Here is an 18741-nt window from a genome sequence, read left to right on the forward strand (position 1 = left end):
GCACTCAGAAAATAAAAACCAACAGATAAAGTGGCAGGGTCACATCGCAGGAGCAAACACTTAACAAAATGGCAGCGGGGTAATAGATTTTTCTCCCAGGGCCCTTGGCTACAGGGTGTCTTGGGCATCAACACCCCCGAAAAGGCAAGAGGCTGGAAGTTCCTCGGCCTGTCCTAACCCCGGAACCAGCCCACAGAGGCATCTTGAGAGTCAGGAGAGGGAAAGCTTCCAGAACCCCGGGTCTGGTCTCCATCTCTGAGGTTCCAGGATTTCAACATTCAGAGAGAAATGCCAACGAAGGGTTTTTAGGGTTGAAGCCATTCTCTCCCCGGCCCCCATCAAGGCCACTTCTGAGCTCTTACTAGGCTAAGGAGGAGCCTGTCCCACCTGGAGTACCTCGTGAAGTGCTCTTCCCTCTCTGCGGGAAGACGGAGAAGGCCTGGGACTTGCAGGCAAATTTCCTTCTCACATGTAGAAGCCTGGGGTGGGGGTGGGGATGGGACTCTCTGCTGAAATCAGCCCATGGCCAAACAGTGACACCTCCTTTGGCTCTGGATTCAGAAGAAACTTAGATGCCCTCTGTAGGAGGGGAGAGGGGGTTGTCACTCATTCCCCCATCCCTCCCGAAGCAGCCCAGCAGCCCCTTTCCCTGGTTAGAATGCTTTGCTATGTTTGCTTAACTAGGGAAAGCTGTCTATCTGAGGGGTTTGGCTGCGATTTCAGGTTCCCAGGCCTGAGGGGGTGGCGATGCTGGTGAACAAATCCCTCCAGCCAATACCTAGGTTGGAGGTGTGGGGTGTGTGTGTGTGTGTGTGTGTGTGTGTGTGTATAAACCATCTGAAACAGCAGCTGACAAACACACTGGAGAAGTCAGCAGCATCAAATTTAGTTTTGTTTTTTTATTGTTTTTAATTGCCATTACACAGTCAATTTCCAGAGTCCTAAAAACAAATTTCAAATCCAAAACAAAACACGGCTCTTGCAGAGGAAGAGAGAAAAAAGAGGAAAAGACTATGAACAATCTCTCAGATTTAATGAGAGAGTCGCCCACATCCTCATCACCCCAGCATGGTAATTGAGCAGATCTATTAACTTGTTACACTAGATTTGTTTAAAGAGACTATTACACAGTCATTTAATCAATTTGTTACACTGGAGGTCCTGACTTATGAGACACTTGCCTTATGATTCCTTAATGACTGAATTAATTTGTTTTAATAAAACCAACATTGTGTACAAGTATATTTCTAGAAATGTAATTTTGGAGATAGAACAGTCCAATGCTTCATCTGATTAGGTCCTTTCTATGGTTTATCAAAGTCTGTAGTTTCTGACATAGCTGCTTGTATGGAGTATTTTTCTTTTTTATAGCGCCATTAATTTAATATGGATCATTAGTTCTTTATACACATGCATGTTCTGACAAATGTACCCAATGAATAATGCAGCTAATGTGCTTAGGCCCAAATGCATCACATCATAAACAGAGACCTCTGCAAAAATAACAACAATGAAATAAAACGCCACCTCTAGTCACCACGGCCATCTTCCCGGTAGCATTCTGAGTTATCTTAAGTCTTGTTTTGCAGAGCAAGATGTGTTTGGCCCAATGATTATATCAACATAACCAACTGGGTCTAACTAGATAGCGAACACAAATAGATTTATGGTGAATTAAGGTTGTCTTGAGAGCAGATGCAGGACAAGGAAATTGGTTTTGCTTTTGATAGAAACAGACGTGTGTAGAATAAAATGTAAATAAACAGAAAGTCCCCAAGAAAAGGGACTCGATGTTATTGATTATGTAAAAATAATTAGGACATTACAAATGATAATGCACTACAAATAGTTGGCATTTATGACTCGAGTTTTTGCAGAAAGAAACGATTTAGGCTCTGACACACCATTTGAAAAATGGGGCATGATTGGAGGTGCAATAAAAAAATTAATAACTGAGGGCTTGGAATGATCAGTTTGAAACTGATAACTGATATAAATAATAACTGAATGAGCCTGCTGCAGAGGCAAACATTTGAGCTTAGTGGAATGTAAGGTGGAGTGATGGCCTTACATGATCACTCCAGGCATAAAGTGCTTCTGCATAATGTGAATAACTACACACAGAAGCCAAATATTGACTAAATAGCTTAACAATGATTACAGGGAAGAGGGAGAGGCTGGATATATTTTCAATAAGGAGATACTTTACAAATCTTTCTTAACAATGCTGGACAGGCAGCTGTTTGAACTTGATTTCATTTAGAAAAAAGACTGGACTGCACACATATTAACAGTATATTTGAATGCTTTTATGCCCTTCTGTTGGTGTCCTTTTGAAATGAAAATAGACATTAAGTTGATGAATGTAAATAAAAAGATATGTCTACTTCTGCTGTATCAAGAGTAATTATGATTATTACTACATACCAATGAAATTCAGCTTAGAGTTACATGAATGGAAAGAAACCTGCTATAAGAATAGTCTGATAAAAACCTACCAAGCCCTAGCTGGTTTGGCTCAGTGGATAGAGTGTTGGCCTGTGGACTGAGGGTCCCAGGTTCGATTCCAGTCAAGGGCACATGCCCCATTTGTGGGTTCAATCCCTAGTGAGGGGTGTGCAGGAGGCAGCTGATCAATGATTCTCTCTCATCATTGATATTTCTCTCCCTCTCCCTCTCCCTTCCTTTTTGAAATCAATAAAAAACAAACAAAAAAACATACCAATATTTCAATAAGAGGTACAACAATGAGATAGGGTTGTATTATTTACTGATTTTTGTTAAACAATTTAATGTTATTCATGGTTGGGATTCTCTTTGAAAAACTAATCTCCCCAATGTGGTTCTGTTGGAAAATAGGCTATTTTTTGAGTTAGTCACCCTAAAGTTTGTGGATGAAGTGGAAGATGCCATTAGAGTTTTGGTCTTTGAAGCATAAACATTTGTAAAACAAGAAAGACTTTTTTAAATCATACAGTTGTACAGTCTGACATTTTATAAGCTACATTTATCTTTTTCCTTTCACTGTAGCTCAGTGATTTCTCTGCCTGAGACAGGAATGTTTATGATGATAAATCAGTGTTGTTTAATTAGATTCATCTTTACTTCATTTTAATGTTAGCTGGAAATGTATTTCTTAAGTTTATAAAAATGAATAATTTAATCACTTCTTGGTATAAAATAAGTGGCATGAGACCAAAAATCAATGTTGGATCTTTTTGGAATTTTTGATTTATTCTAAATTCCTTATGTAATATTGTACCGTCTTGCCTTGACAAATGAATTTATGCATTTCTTCCTATTTGTAAGCAGCTAATGCAACATATATTTGCTATTTATTACAAAGTAAATGAATCTGACCTTTTGCCCATTTCACCAGTTGCTATTTCTGACCATCCCAAAAAGACTGTTTAAAGTCAACAACATGAAGCATTTGAGGTTACAAGACCAATTCAAGGTCATTTTAATATTGGCAAAGGTTAATTAGATTATTGCATTAAAACAGAAATAGACTTTTACTCAACTTCATCTAAATAAGCATAGAAAAGCTTACCTTACCTTTTAAAGCTTCTTTAGAGATTTCTTGGAATGGTAAAAGTAACTTTTTGTAAACATAATTTTAAAGTTTTCTTTTCCCCAATTTAAATAATATTTGTCACTTATTGGGTGCTTACTATGCACCAGGCACTGTGTAACATATTTTACACAGCTATACATAGTTTATAAATCTAATATAATTCTCTTAATAACTCTGAGAAGTAGGTGTTGATCCCCATTTTACAGATAAGGACACTGAGGCTCAGAGGTTACTTACTTGACTAAGATTAACTGGATTCAAACTCAGACTAAATTTAACTGTTGTACCATCCTGTTTTCATGAAACACATCACACATTATTTTACACTTTTTTATTTTCATTTGTACCTATTGCCTTTCACATAGTTTGATATGATAGAAGGAAAGGGTCTAAGAAATGTACAGAATGTCTCTGAGTCTAAAAACAATGAACTTTTATACTTACCTCATGTAACACTTTAATAAATAAGTGTTGACTATGATGCGACATTAGTGTTGTTTACTCAAAACTGTTCTACAGTGTGTATAACAGTAAATACCAAATGCAAAAGACCTGCCTAATCTCCACTATTAGGAAGTTCTTTTTTTGGCAACTAAGCGAGATGCAAGAGCAAATCATGGGATGCCTCCTTGTGCCCTGGAGAAGTGTTTTACTGAACAATCCCTCTGGCTCTGGAAGAGAAGGATCTGCAGGAAAGTTTCTCATGGGACTCCGCGCTCCTAGGGAAAAACCTCTTTCCCGGTAAATTGACTGGTAGATTGTTAATTACACCAGATTAGCTCACACGAGAGCCCCCAGAACAAAACCTTGACAAGAGGTAACTTTCGATGTCCTCTAGGAATAGACATTTTCAAATACATTTCTTATTTAGAGCCACTTTCATTTTTCTGGTGACTGGGGAAATTTGTTATTTAGATTCTATACCTCAGCACTGTATTATTTTTCATTTGTTTCATCTGGTTGTTAACCTGCTTTCTCCACATAGGCGAGACTGAATCTTTCGAAGGGAGAAGTGTACATTCTGCTCTAGTCTTTCTCCATCCACGTTACTTTTTTTCTGACTGGCCCTCTGAAATGCAACTTGCTGGACACTTGCAGGCCACAGATAGTATGAATAATCTTATAAATTTATATTTAGAATTAATTAAAATTGTACTTAAAATAATTATAAAATAGAAATAGTTCCATTTTCAAGATACTCAATATTATGCACTGGAAGAATTTTCAGGGGAGTGAATTTGGACTCGGAGCAATGGAAGTCCCTTGTTCTGTCTTCCAACCAGCCTTGCCTTTGAGTGCCTGTGAAGTTGGACAGCCTCTGGGACAGCATTAATAAAGAAGAATATTTAAGAGAAGACAAGCAAGGTAGTCAGACCATTAGCTTAATGCAGGGCCTGGGGATTTTTTTTTTCTTTATAATGACAAAATTAAGACAATATAGTGAGTATGCCCATCATACAGAGCCTGGAATTTTCATGTTTTCTAACATAGAATTCAATTCTCATAAATTAAATATGATAGAACTGAAAATATGATATAAGGGCTTCCATACAACATTTATGGTATTCAATCACTGCTGACAGCTAAAGATATCAATTCCAACCTGAAGGACCACAGAGGCAGTAAGTCCTCTTTCCAAATGCCATGTGTTCAGATTCTACTTAAATGGTTCTTGGCCAGTACTTTTCCCTCCCTCCCTCCCTCCCTCCCTTCCTCCCTTCCTCCCTCCCTCCCTCCCTCTCTTCCTCTCTTCTCCCCTTCATTCCCTTTCTCCTCAACCCTTCCTTCTTTCTTTATAAAATATGTTTTTATTGACTTCAGAGAGGAAGGGAAAGGGAGAGAGAGACAGAAACATCAATGCATGCCCCCTACTGGGGATTGAGCTCACAGCCCCAGGCATGTGCCCTGACCAGGAATCGAACCATGATCTTCTGGTTCATAGGTTGACACTCAACCACTCACCCACGCTGGTCAGGCTTAGCCAGTACTTTTCAGTCACGTTTGGCAGGCTGGATGCCTTTAAGACAAGATATTTCAACTATGAGATCTGGCCATAAAATTACAAGGAAGAAGTCACCCCTATGAGTGGATCTGATTCCCTCCTTAGGTTTTTTCTTGGTCTAATTTGGAATCTAGGCTTATTCTTTTGCTCTTCTTATGGGGCTTTTACAAGATACAATGTCCCATCTTACAAACTTTAGACTGTACTGAGGCTCCAGATTGCACATGGAAATGTATCATCTACTGGTTTTATGACATGGCATAAAAAATTGAGATAATATTAAATTTACCCATAATAATGCTTGAAATGAAGTAAGGACACAACAATTGGGACCTGTTATTATTGATGTTGTTACTAGTATTACTGTGACTACCACTGTTAATGTCCCCCCCCCCCCACCTTTATTGAGATATAATTGACACATAACATTGCGTAAATTTTAGGTATAAATTGTGATTATTTTATACATGTATATATTGTGAAATGATTATTACTTTAAGATTAGTTGACATACCCTTAATCTCACACAGTTTCCATTTTTGTTGTTGCTATGGTGAGAACATTTTAAGATTTACTCTCTTAGCTACTTAAAGTAAGAAATGCAGTATTGTTAATTATAGTCAACATCCTAGAACTTCATCTTTAAAAAATATATATTTTATTGATTTTTTATAGAGAGGAAGGGAGAGGGATAGAGAGATAAAAACATCAATGAGAGAGAAACATTGACCAGCTGCCTCCTGCACACCTCCTACTGGGGATGTGCCCGCAACCAATGTACTTGCCCTTGACTGGAATCGAACCTGGGACCCTTCAGTCTGCAGGCCGACACTCGATCCACTGAGCCAAACCGGTTGCAGCAGAACTTATTCATTTTATAACTGAAAGTTTATGTCTTTTAACCAACATCTCTTAATTTCCCCAATTCCTAACCCCTGAATCACTAGTCTATTCTTTGTTTCTATGAGTTTGGTGTTTTTAGATTCTACATATAAATGAGATCATACATTATTTGTCTTTCTCTGTCTCACTTATCTCCCATAATACAATGACCTCAAGATCCATCCATGTTGTTCAAAATGGCAAGATTTCCTTCTTTTTTATGGCTGAATAATAGTCCATTGTAGGAGTTTACTATTTAACAAGAGCAGGTTGTAATAAGATCAACATTAGCCATAATGACTCTAATCCATTTGGACTCTTGGGAATGACTTCTGAATTCTGAAGCGCCTTGCTCTGAATGGCTGACATTTTACTTTTGGTACTCCATAGAAGCAAAAGTCATTTGAAGATGCGTTCTTCCCCCACCCCTACTCCTTTTATGGGCTAGCCATAAACATGGCTGTATCTCATTAAATTTAATGAGTCTTCATAAAATAACCATTACATTCTGAAGGTAATGAAAGACTAGCTTTGATGGTTAGTAAATAAACTACCAAGGACAATTTGATCATGTTTTAGGGCAGGATGGGTACAGGCAACATGAGGAAGGGGCTAGGACATTTTTGTGGTAATACAAGTGAGGGTGTGCCTGGCTCCACTATATGAAAGGCCATAATGCAACAGTCTTCATTTCAGCCAGGGTGTTCCCAGCCTTGGTGTTGAGATGTGATTAAATTGATTGGCTTAAAAATTGGTTAAAATACTTTATGTATATCATGTCATGGATATTGACTTTGAATACTATCACAGTAGACTAGACTAAATAATTATAAACATAGAGGTAGAGCAGATTGAATAGAGTATGCAAATTTATGTAAATAACCCCACAAATTCAGACTTTTCTGATCTAAGAGCCAGGGTACTTTATAAATAGGACTAAGTATTGTAAATCAGGAATTATTGACTTGTGGTCTATGGCCCAGAAGGGTCCTGAATTTATATGCAAAATCACATGCCTGTGTATTTTTCTAGAGAGAGGGTCTATAGCTTTCATTATATTCTAAAAGGGGTTCACACCAAAAGAGTCTACCATAACATGGTATAAATAATCTAGGTGGCCATATTAAATCAAATTGCATTTGCTCTCTCTGCTTTTCAAGATGTTTTAATTAGAATAAAAATTCTGCTACTTATTTGTGATCCAGCCTGAACTAAGAGTTATTTAAAAAAATATTTTATTGATTTCTTACAGAGAGGAAGAGAGAGGGACAGAGAGTTAGAAATATCGATGAGAGAGAATCATCGACCAGCTGCCTCTTGCACACCCCCCACTGGGGATGTGCCCGCAACCAAGGTACATGCCCTTGACCAGAATCAAGTTGCAAACTATTATTTACATGTAAAATAATTATTATCTGATTGGAGCATGGTGTAATTTTTGTTACATTATAAATATCGCAGATTCATTTTTTTCTACAACCACAGCAGTTTCTGAAGTTATGTAAACCGGAGTGTTATTGCTCTCTAATCTAGTTGAGGTGATGAAATAGTGCCAAAACTCTCATTGCAATTTTATTAGCATATTCATGAGTTGTACTTTTGCAGTGTTGCAGAAACAACACAAATTGGTTTGTGGATTGTGAACTACCCCTTCTTCCTCTCTTCAGGAGTACAGACTGTTGCTTAGCAAATCAAGTTGGCCCACATACTTCTGAGCACTAAATTGGATATTTTCTGCTCTGCCCTTTATTTCCATATTTTCTGTTACTTTTTTTTTTATTGAAACCCCTATGAATGGACATGTACCATCCAATAAGAACAAGAATTGTGGTTTACATGGCTTGGAAAATTGGAAACCCTAGAAAAGCCAGACTAAATTGCTCTGTTTAAAAGAGAAATTTAAATATTTTTATGTTTATTTTTTTATTTTTTGGATGGAAGTTAAGAGTGCATTTGTAGCCCTAATCGATTTGGCTCAGTGAATAGAGCATCAGCCTGTAGACTGAAGGGTCCCGGGTCCGGCCAGGGGCATATGCCTTGGTTGAGGGCACATCCCCCCTGGGGGATGTGCAGGAGGCAGCTGATCGATGTTTCTCTCTCATCAATGTTTCTGACTCTCTCTTCCTTCCTCTTTGTAAAAAAAATCAATAAAAATATATTTTAAAAAAAGAGTGCATTTGTAATCAAACTGGCTTGTAGTCCACCAAGCCAATTTTCTTCTGCCCTTGGCACATAGCTAGGCCACATACTCCAGCCTCCCTTGCATTTAGGTGTGACTACAGTACTGAGTGCAGGCCAGTGGGAGGTGGATGAGAGCACTGTCCCATACACACTTCCCCTGTGATGTTCCATTCCCCCTTTGCTCCATCTATTGGCCGGATGTTTATCCTTTGGGCAACTTTGGCAGCTAACAGTTGGAGATGACAGAGCCTTCATCGGCTTGGGGTCCCTGGATGACTCTATGGAGCTCTTGCTCTCCATTTCTACCTGAACATTAATGAGAAATACGTGTCCTCTGTGATAACCCACTGAGATTTCAGAGTTTTACTCTTAAAGCAGCTAGGTAATAGTTAGCTATTTCCTTAACTAATTCAATGGTACCGTTATTATCTAGATTTTGTGTTGTTTAAGAAAGCTGGTTGCTAGTATTTAAATTTTTATTTGACGTGAAAAATGGAACTTTAATAATTAAAACACATGGTTCATTCTGTTGTTTGCTTTATTTTCTTGCAATGGTTATATCTTTTGGCTTCTTTGTGACCCATGTTTACTAGTTACATGCTCTGAATGGACACTATACAATTATCCAAACTCAGTTCTTCAATCCCTCATAATAAATTAAGTATTGAGGGAGGTATTTGTGAACATATTCAAACTAGACCAAATACTGACCCACCATATTAGTTAACTAGAAAATTAGCAAAGTCAACTTTACTTGGCATCCAACTATTTCAGAAGTAAACACTAGGAATATTGATAATTGTTAAAGTGTATGCAGCGCATTTGGCTTTTAAAAAAACATCCATTCACATGATAATGTACAGTATAATGTACGTTTCCTCAGATCTTTGAAAGATTTAATAAGAGATTTTTCTAACCATGAAACATGCATTTTTAAATAAAAAAAAATCTGCTTCACAGTAACAACAGCATCTAAAATTACACGTTGCTAACACAGTAAAAAATGTTCCTTATTCCCAAGCTTAGTAAACAGCTAGGAAAGTTACTCAAGGTGACCAGGTCTTCTTGGCTAGCACAGCTTTTGATTGATATGCTATGTTGCTATGGTGCTTTCAAAAAATGTGAAGCCATCTAGGCTTTCTGTGGGCAGTTAAAGATGGGGGATACCAGGGCACAGGAGAAAATTACTATTGAAACTATAAGAGTAGGTAATCAGGGCAAGAGTTGCTACTGATGCACAAAAGACCACCAGTTCCAGAGATTTTCTAGCTTAAAAGGCTATTAGAAATCAGGATGAAGTTTAAATATGTTATAAAATCTCTTTGGAATCTCTCACGTCAGCCAAGAATCCATTATATTTAAGTTCAGAGCTTGTTTTGAACAAATGCAGACAGCGTATGAGGTAGCCTATGTTTGTATATCTTTGAATTATAAATATACTTAATTTATTTTTTCCACGGAAAGATTGCTGCAGACACACATTGTTCACATGATATAATGCAACATAACTGATTTAATTAGAGTCTGTTTCCTTGGCTTACAATCTTTATATTTGAGGGATTGCTTTTTCCATGGGGGGTGGGGGGAACTCTCAGTGGGTAACATGATTTAGGAGACAATAGAAGAGAATACACTCCCTTTGCTTTTTTCCTTTCTTTCTTTCTTTCTTTTTTTTTTTTTTCCAAGCTTCAATCCATTGCTCAATTTGAGTATGGAAATGCTGTTTGTCTAAGACTTCTTGACACATGAATTTTACAACAAAGTATCAGCGCATCTACTGCTTGGATTTTTAACTCCTTTATTGTACAGTATACAGCTAATCCAATTTATTGCTACAAACATGGTTTGTGCAGTTATGCCTGGCCATAGCACAAGGGTTTTCTTTAAACTGGTGGGTTTTCTGAGGGTTTATTTTCCTTTCTGCGGCGGAAAAAATTAAAAAAGAGTCCTATCTTACTTGATAAAAACGATGGTGTTGAGTCCATCGTGTGGAAGAGTGGGGTTTACAGAGAGCGGAGAAGCTCTTGTTGCCGTTGATACCAACCAGACAGAGCCTCGTCCGCAGGGCATCTAGGGAAGAATCTGGGGAAGTGTGGTGTGAGAACTCAGGGAAGAACAGTAAGGAAATAGCTATCAAGCTCTTGGAGAAAAGGGAGTAGGTGATTTTACTTGATTGTTGCACTATTGGTGAGCTGAAATAAAGTGGAGGAAAAACAGGAGTTTAAAATTTGCATTTAAAAAGATGAAAAACATAATGCAGAAAAGTCAGTTTCTTGTTTTTTTTGTTTTCTTTCCTATTTTTATTTTTAAGGACAGTGAGTGCTTATTGTAAGAGACTTATTCTCACTCTCCAGGGATAAGCACCGTGAACTGCTTATATAGCCTACAAGATGCTTTTTGCATATTTAAACACAATAATTTAAAAATAAAGGATCACCTAGACACATGCTCTATTAGCAGCTTTTAAAAAATGTACCAGGATGCTGTGCCAATCTATCTCTGTTCATACAACATAGCACATGTGGTCCTAACCAGTTTGGCTCAGTGGATAGAGTGTCGGCTTGCGGACTGAAGGGTTCCAGGTTTGATTCCGTTCAAGGGCATGTACCTTGGTTGTGGACACATCCCCAGTAGGGGGTGTGCAAGAGGCAGCTGATCAATGTTTCTCTCTCATTGATGTTTCTGACTCTCTATCCCTCTCCCTTCCTCTCTGTAAAAAAATAAAAATTAAAAAAAAACATAGAAAAAAAGGGCAAAATTTCAAAAATCACTCCTCCCCCCAGTGACACTTGTCCTTGTATAGCTCCCTCTCCTTTAAGTGTGGGTGGCATTTCTGAACAGAATAAGCTATCACTACCTGGATTATGTTACATTATATGGCACAAGGGAGTTGATACAGGCTTTCCTATATAGTAGAGAGTTTTTCTTCAGCAGATGAGCAAGAGAAGTCAGAGAGATTTGAAGTGCGAGAGGGATTCGCTGTGAGGGAGATTTACTGCTGGCCTTGAAGGATTTAGCAGCTGCCCTGTTGTGAACTGCTTATGGGAGGGCCATAGGCAAAGTTGTGTAAGCAGCCTCCAGGAATCGAGAGCAGTCAGCTGAACCCCAGCAAAGTCAGGGGAACCTTCGTTCTGCAATCATAAAGAACTGACATCAACCAATAATCTGAATGAACTTGGAAATGGATTCCTCCCTACACCAGCCTCCAGAGGAGAATGCAACCTGGCTGACACCTCAGCTTTAACTTCGTGCAAGGCAGAGCAGAGACCCAGGTATGCTGTGCAAGACCTCTGCCTTCAGAACCACGAGCTCATAAATGGGTGTTACTTTAAGCCGCTAAGTTTATGGCAATTTGTTGTAGAGCAATAGACAACTAATGCAGTGTAGGTCTTGTGCCTTCAAATTCCTCATCTATGCTGACTCCAGGGAGATAAAAGGTCAAACCAACTGAACTTCAGAATTATAGAAATGTGATATTCAGTTATTCATTCAACAATATTCATGGGGCACTACTAAGTGCCAGTTCTAGGTGCTGGAGATACAACTTTGAGCAAAACAGACAAAAATATAGGCAGTCAATTTCTTAAAGGAGCAAAAGGGAATTAAGCCTTACAATAATGCACATGTTTTAGTACTTTATATATCACAAAGCATTTTTTTATACATGTTCCTATTCTGTTTCCTATTGAAATTTTCACTGTGAGGTAGATATTGTTATTCTTTTGAACCAGTGCTCCTGTCTTAAAGATGAAGGGCCTACACAAGCTCACCCAGCTACTCACGGGAGAACTGGGACTCTGCTCTCTACAGTATATCACACAGATAGCCCCAGAGGTCTGTTCTACAATAGCTAGTATATTTGCAATGTACCTGGCAGTGTGTTGAATGTTTTACATGAATTATCTGATTTAATCTTCACAACCATTCTGTAAGGTTGCTATGATTACATCTAATCTTCATTGTACAGCTGAGGTGCTTGAGACTTATCAAGGCTAACTGTTCCATGGCAAAGCCAAGGTGCAAACCCTGACAGCCCTTTATAGTTTTCATTGAGAATATGGTAACATAAGGAACACTAGCAGAGGGCCAAGCATTGTCTACTTATTAGACTTTTATCACTGCTACCAAAAAAGGTGACGCTAGAATTATGCCCCCAAAATGACTCTGTTATCTTAACTGCTTACTCTGAACCGTCAACCCATGAATCTACACTTCTCTCAGATAGATTTAAGTCTCCAAGAGAAGGTATATATTTTAATAGTTTTTTAGTCACAATAACAGAGGCATCTTTATTAAATTACTAGAGGTCTGTGCACGAAATTTGTATACAGCAGGCTGGTGCCCCTCAGCCCAGCCTGCACCCTCTTCAATCTGGGATCCCTCTCACAATCAGGGACCACTGGCTCCTAACCACTTGACTGCCTGGCTTTCTGATTGTCCCCTAACTGCCTCTGCCAGCCTGATCGCCACCTAATCATTCCCTTGCCAGCCTGATGGCCCCCAACTGCCCACCCCTGCTGGCCTGATGGCCCCCAACTGCCCTCCCCTGCCAACCTGATCGCCCCTAATCACCTCTGTTTTGACCCCCACCACCGTGACTTTGTCTGGAAGGAAGTTGGACGTCTGAAAGATGGGTGGTCACCCAGTCTAATTAGCATATTATCTTTTTATTAGTACAGATGTTTCAGATTATCTCAAATTATATTGAAATCACACACACACACACACACACACACACACACACACACACACAGCAGTCTGTCTCGTTTCTTGAAAGTAAGAATTTCCATGTTAGCTGTCTTCCTTCCTTTGCTCTATAAAAACCTTTTTCCAATTGCAGGTGCTACTCTGGTGTTTTAGGTTTTGATTAATGAGTTCATGTTTGAGCTGTCCATTCCATTTAAAACAATAATAACTTTGATTGTGTCTCCTTCACCTTTTGTCATTAGAGCTAAAGAGTCTTACTTTAAAAAGGTTTAATTCAGCCTTGTCCTGTGTGGCCCAGTTGCTTAAAGCACTGTCCCATGCACGTAAGAGTCCAGGGTTGGTTTGATTCTCTGGTCAGGACATACACCCAGGTTGCAGGTTTGATTCCTGATAAGGACACATACCCAGGTTTCAGGCTAGGTTTCAGGTTTGATTCTTGGTTTAGGGCACCTACTCAGGCTGCAGACTATGGTCTCTCACATCGATGTATCCTTCTCCCTTTCTCTCTAAAATCAATAAAAACATATCCTTCAGTGAGGATTAAAAAAAAGTTAACTTTGAAGACTATAGCCTTAGTCATTCCACTCATTACTATTGAAATAGTCTTTAAGGTTTTCTGTTTTTGAACTGTGGGGACCAGAACTTTGTACATCATTTATGATTAGGTATAAAAGTAAGATACTATTTCTTAATTTTATTTACCCTGCTCTTAACAGCAGCAAGACCCTGGGAAAGGCTCACAATGATTTGTACTTTCATTTCCTGGGTGGTGACCCTCAGTCCTGTATCTTTTATGTATGTTTGGAAAATTTCCTAACATCCTAATGTGACAATATTATTTAATATCTGTTTTAAAACCACATTTAATTTTATATCTAAATATTATTTGCAAGCGCTTTTTTTTCTTCTAAATGAGATAACAGCTCTTTTAGAGGACAATTTCTGGTATAAATGGATATTTTTGGAAATCCAAATCAGGTTTTGTGTTAGGTTGCTATTTTATAGACTTAACCTTGAAAATAGAATATTAAAGATAATTTGATTCAAAGTTCTCCCTTCATAGATGAAATTGAGGCCTGGGAAGGACAAGTGACAGGATCCAGGCAGGCTAGCTAGCTACTGGCAGTGAAAATTGGGTAAGGAAACTTAAAACAAATCTACTGATGGGAAGGAAGAGACAATTGGGTTAAATATAGGAACTCATATTACACTGCTATGGCTTTTTTATTTTTCTTTTTTGTCTTATAAAGTAGGAAAAGTAGGAGCTGAAGAACCACCATTTTTATCTTTAAAGGTCAAGTATAAATAACTGTTTTTTTTTGTGGTAGAGAAAAACAACGAGAATCAAAGGACATATTCACAAACACTTGTCAAAGTGGACTGAGATTTTGGAGCCCATGGACTTGGCCCAGGAAAGGACCTGAGTCCTAGTTAATTACCTCAATTTAAGAAGAAGCTTTCTTCTCAATTCATGCATAAAACTGCAGTTAAGAATTACAGTGTAGGTGCTCAGTTGTATTTAGATACTTAATTTTTCCAAATTCTGGGTATTGTATATAACTTTAAAAATATTTAACATCATTATATCAATATTTTCGTAGTTACTTAAAATGGAGATGAAACATGTGATAATGTTTCTCTGGTTACCTAGCTAATTGGAAGTTTGACCTCCATACATAGAAGTACTGCTTCTCTTCTTGACCAGGTTAAGTCTACCTGCAAGCAGAGTAGTCAGGGAAACCGAGCAGCTGTCGATGTTGTGTTTCCACACCTCAGCATGTGAAGTGATGATAGCAGATGTTTTACTGTAGTGAAGCTTATCTTTCACTTTCACACTTTTGATTCATGCACTGATGGTATCTTTCTAAAGTTTCTACACTTTCTAGTGATTTGCTTCACTATTTTTAAATTCTTAGTGCCTACAACAACTTGGATATTTCATATTGTAGGAGCTCTCTGCCCTGAATATTTTCTAATTATTCCACTAAAGGCATACTCACTTATTTCCACTCAATTTTTTCTAAGTTATTTTCCCATGAATCACACAATGACTCATTTTAAATAACAGTTTTAATAAAAATATTATTAAAGCCTTTTGGATTTTTTTGTTTGTTTTTGTTAATCCTCACTGAAGATATATATATATATATTTTTGAGAGAGTGGAAGGGGGGAAAGAGGGAGAGAGAGAGAGAGAAACACCAATGTAAGAGAGACACCACATTGATTGGTTGTCTCCTACATAGGGGCTGGGGATCGAACCTACAACCCAGGTAAGTACCTTTGACCTGGAATTAAACCTGAGACCCTTTGGTTCAAGGGCCAACACTATAACCACTGAACAACACCAGTCAAAGCTCTTTTATAAATTTAATGTTAAGATAACTTTTATGAACACAACTTTCTCACAAAAACATATTAGTATCTTGTTATAGAAATCTTGTGTCATTTACAAAATGACGTTAACATCTATTAAAACTTCTCTATATTGCATTGATTTTGCTCCTAATTGTTAATGTTACCTGGAATATTTCATTTCAGGAGTGAAAGAGGACCAGTAGAATGTAGTGGTAACCAGTTGGTTAAATCCCACTGTTATTAGAATACTTTAAATTAATTTCCAAAATTAATGTTAAGAGAGTTCATAAAAAATTTATATTTCTAAGACTTCTGTTTTCCTTTTTTTTCTTCCTTTAAAATATATTCTATTAATTTCCTACAGAGAGAAAGGGAGAGAGATAGAGAGTTAGAAACATCGATGAGAGAGAAACATTGATCAGCTGTCTCCTGCACACCTCCCACTGGGAATGTACCCACAACCAAGGTACATGCCCTTGACCGAAATCAAACCTGGGACCTTTCAATCCACAGGCCAACGCTCTATCTACTGAGCCAAACTGGTCAGGGCTTCCCTTTTATAATTAGAATAGCTGAAAACATTTGGTTTGCATCCTATATATCAGCAGTCTGTTGGAACTCTTTAGATGGGCCACATGTTACACTGATTGCCTGAGTTCCTGCCTTGACTCTTCAGCCTTCTATATTACCTGCATAACAAAGGTAGAAGCAAATATTAAAGGCTTAAATTCAGAAAGTAATTAGTTCCAAAATTCCCATCTTCCTATGAGCATGTACATTTATACACCAAATTCAGTTCTCTCAGTCTCTGTTATCGAATATAATGGACACAGAGAAGCTAATCATTAACTGAGAAAAATGATTAGAATCTAGTGTTTGTTCTTTACTTCTTTAAAAAAAATTTATTGATTGCAGAAAAAGGAAGGGAGAAGAAGAGAAACATATATGATGAGAAAGAATCATTGATTGGCCACTTCCTGCATGCCCCTTACAAGGGATAGAGCCCACAACCTGAGTATGTGCCCTGTTTGGGAATCGAACCTTGACCTTCTGGTTCATGGGTCAACACTCAACCACTGAGCAACACCAGCCAGGTTAGAGTCCAAAGTGTTTGAATCTCTGAGTAAGGAGAGCCAGTAGCTTTTTCTTTGCCCTCTCACAGTCCGGGACCCATTAGGGGACGTCTGCCTGCCTGCTCCCCCATGGGCCTAAGCCAGCAGGCGGACCTCCCCTGAGGGGTCCTTAGTGCTGCTTTAGAGGAGAGAGAGGCTCCCCCCACCACCACTGTGCTTGCCAGCCATGAACCTGGCTTCTGGCTGAGTGGCACTTTCCCTATGGGAGCACCCTATCCACCAGGGGGCAGCTCCTGCATTAAGCATCTGCCCCCTGGTGGTCAGTGCACGTCATAGTAACTGGTTGCTCCACATTTTGGTTGATTTGCATATTAGCCTTTTATTATATAGTATTTGTCAACACATTAAGGATATTAAAAAATTTGGAAAAGCTATGCTAATCAACTAAAGCTGCTGCCACTGCCTTCAAATCCTCTGCACAGTGGTGACGCAGAGCCTGTCTCCCTGGACCTGGGGCTCAGAAGGCCCAGCCGGGACACCTGCCAGGTCACCTGGCATGGGCCTCATCTACCCACAGCCACTTTCCACCTCCCACCAGCTCCTGGAGGTGGTTGTACTTGGGATGGAGGCTTCTGTATTAAAGCAGCCCTGTTGGTGTAGACCAGACACATGTGGGCTTTTTGATGAGAACCCATAACATCCCTTCACAAACGTGTTCTTAACTGTTCTGAGATCACGCTCCCAGCCTTGGTGACTCTCATATAGGCCTCAGTGATTCCACTTGCCCAATGCAAAGACTGACCCCGGATTCATGGAGACCGAACCCCTGGCCAGGAGCAGACATGCTCTTTCAAAAGGAAGGTCACCTTGTCTGCAGGTCCCTGTTCTTTGTCACTTTGAATATTTCTTGCCACGTCCTTCTCTACCCAGAAAAGCTCATTTGGAATTGAAAGCCAGATAAAGAACTTCACAGACAAGAAAAAGCTAAAAAAGTTCATCACCTGATCAGGGGTCAGCCGGTGGCCAATGCCTGCAGGCCCTCCCCTAGCCATTGAGGGCCTCTGGCCAGACCCCACCATGCACAAATTCATGCACCTGGCCTCTAGTGTGTCATAAGAGAGCTATGAGGTGAACAATTTCAATAGTTCACATAGGGCTGAGAGATGATCAATTCCATCGAGCCAGAGTAGAGAAAACCCACTTAACATTTGGGGAAATTAATAGATACCTCAGAAGTGTCATTCCTCACTATCAGGGCTAACTTAGTCTGAGAGTAGAGTTCCTGTTAAATCTACCCTAACAGTTTTTTAAAAATCTTAAAAGAATTAAGCTATAACTTATCTATCAAAACAAATTTCAAAAACAAACATATTCATTATTCAATCATATAACATCTACAATGCCCAACATCAAAACTAGTAGATATGTGAAAAGCATGTGTGACCCATAGCCACAACTAGAAAATCAGTAATAGACATAGTACCAGAAATGACATAGATAAGGGAGTTAGTAGACAAGGACTTTAAAATAGCTGATATGTTTCCAAGAATTTAATAGAAAACAGAATGAAAAGAAATTTGAAAGATATAAAAAAGGACAAAATGAAATTTTAAAACATATATATATATTAAAATTCACTGGATAGGTTTAATAGCTAAAATGATACAGGTGAAAAATTAGTGACCTTGAAAATCTAGAAATAGAAAATCTTCAAGCTGAAAGAGAGAAAAAATATTTTAAAAACGGAACACAGTTTCAGTGAGCTATGGGACAATATTAAGAACTTTAACATGCATGTAATGAAGTCCAAAGAAAGGAGTATGGGGCAGAAAGAAAATTTAGAGAAATAATAATAAAGGAATTTCCAAATTTGATAAAAGGTATGGACTTATAGACATAGAATAGTTGACAAAACAAAAATAGAGCCAGAGACATAGAAGCATCGAACAGACTCAAACTTCAG

The sequence above is a fragment of the Pipistrellus hanaki genome (assembly GCF_964339955.1).
Source record: "Pipistrellus hanaki genome assembly, chromosome: 1".
Lineage (NCBI taxonomy): Eukaryota > Metazoa > Chordata > Mammalia > Chiroptera > Vespertilionidae > Pipistrellus > Pipistrellus hanaki.